We start from the raw sequence: 1,917 nt of genomic DNA, 5'->3' as shown, positions 1-1,917 counted from the left end.
TGCCACTGCTGCGTGGAAAAGTCGAGCTCTCTTAGCGTGCTACAAGATATACAGTCACACCTTGTAATTCTGGAGGGAAAAAAAAGGAGGGGGAGGAAAAAAAAAAGAAAACGAAGGGAAAGTCCAGTCGTTGGAACTGGTTGACATCGTTGCTTTTAAGATATTCTTGTTCCTGAGTGTTTCCCGTCCTCTTTAAACCGAGCATTGTGCTGCGTTGTTTTTCCTTTCCAATTGCTAACCTGCAAGGAATATTTGGGAGCAAAAGCACGCTGAAAAGGGAACAAACGTTGTGAAAGAGCTGCGCTTTGTTAAGCATTACTTTTCTTTTCTTTTCTTTTCTTTTCTCTCTCCTTTTTATTTTTTTTCCAAGGCAGTTTAGGAATTTCATGTGCTTGTCTGCAACTCATTGGAAATTATGCGCCATATTGAAAGTGACATATAATTATAATAATTACGGGCAATGAAAAGCGTGGCAATAATAGTAAATGTCCTACAGCTGTGAAGCTTCTGCATGAATTGATTTTAAAAGTGACTGACATTAAACCAGCTTGTGGCATGAGGGAATGCATTCATACATAGGTATTTCTTGTGGGTAGTGGGGAAAAGGAATTGAAGTGAAGAGACACTGTTTCGTAGCATTTTCTCCCCTTGAAGCTTCAGAAAATAGCATCCGAATTAAGCTGAGCTATTCGCTTGCTTTGAATCCTAAATCCCCAGTAGAAAAAGCATTTCCTTTCGTTTAATTCCACAAACCAATAAAAGTTTGCTGTAGGCATACGYGAGATTCCTCTTTGGTACAGAACAGAAGCAGTGTCCATCCCATCCCAAGTAAAACCAGACTGTCAAAATGAGCCATTTAAAATGCTTGAAATGAAAACAAAATCTAATATTCTAGAAGAGCTCATTGGACTTTTTTTTTTTTCCCTTAAATAAATCCTATATACTCGGAACTGAGAAGCTACTGGTTTGCAGAGAAAATTCCCTTGAAATCTGGACTTTTTTGCAATACACTTCACTTTGATTTGGGGATATGAAGTAAGGGACCAGATGTTTGAAAGATGCTAGGCAAATGTTAGGTATCTTTGGTAGATAAATGAGAACATATTTTTGCCAGTTTCTTTGATTTATTATGTATATGGAGAGCGTTTCGTCATAACTCTTTGTACTGTAACAATAAAAAAGAGCGATACTAAAGCAGAATGTCAGCGAGGAAATACTATTGGTGAAAGGTCTTCCATTTAAGATTAGACAAAAAGAGGGAAAACCAGATTTATCTCTCCACTGTAACTTCCGTATGCTTGGAGTTGCTTGTCCTTGCAGATTAGCAGACAGTGTCATAAAGAGAGAAGCAATGCTTTCTTTATAACTCTATGCTCCTTAAGAACGGCAAGTTTCTCTGAAAAAGGGAAAGATAATAATAATGACAGGGTGGTGTGCATGAGATCGAAGACTTTGTTTTTATTAGAGAATTCCATGTTCATACCTAAGACAAACCTCAAACACAACACGTACAAAAATTAATAAAATATAACTTTTTTTTGTTGTTGCTTTTGCATCCTTTTAGGTAGTACTCGTTCTTTCAGTAGGTTTTCTTAAAAAAAAAAAGAAAGAAAGAAAGAAAAAGAAAAACTAATTACAAAGACCCCAGGGCTTGATTAATTTACCAAAGGAAAACAAAAAGAAACAGGAAAAATTAAAAAGATCTATGTCAACCGTGCAYGAAACATTTTTACAAAATTAAGACAATAAACACCCCAAATGACATATATTGCAGCACTTCCATTAAATACAAGAGTTAGCAGATTACTAACAGTGACACCAAGGGCAGAAAGGCGAGTAGGAGTCCTTTTTTTTCTTTGTTTTTTGTTTTTTTTTCTTTTCTTTTTCCTTTTCTTTCTTTCCCCCCCTTTTCTCTCT

At 36.1% G+C, this 1,917-nt stretch overlaps 1 long non-coding RNA gene across 2 annotated transcripts in view; it reads left to right on the top strand.

Annotated features, from left to right (window-relative positions):
- Positions 1 to 1,917, top strand: part of LOC146591376 (uncharacterized) — a 20,383-nt gene that overhangs the window by 9,292 nt on the left and 9,174 nt on the right. The gene's annotated exons all lie outside the window — the stretch shown is intronic.

Source organism: Rhea americana, unplaced genomic scaffold (assembly GCF_003343005.1).
Source record: "Rhea americana isolate MKP2758 unplaced genomic scaffold, rheAme1 scaffold_374, whole genome shotgun sequence".
Taxonomy (NCBI): domain Eukaryota; kingdom Metazoa; phylum Chordata; class Aves; order Rheiformes; family Rheidae; genus Rhea; species Rhea americana.
Note: the sequence above shows the minus strand (reverse complement) of the source record. Positions and strands in the feature narration are given on the sequence as shown.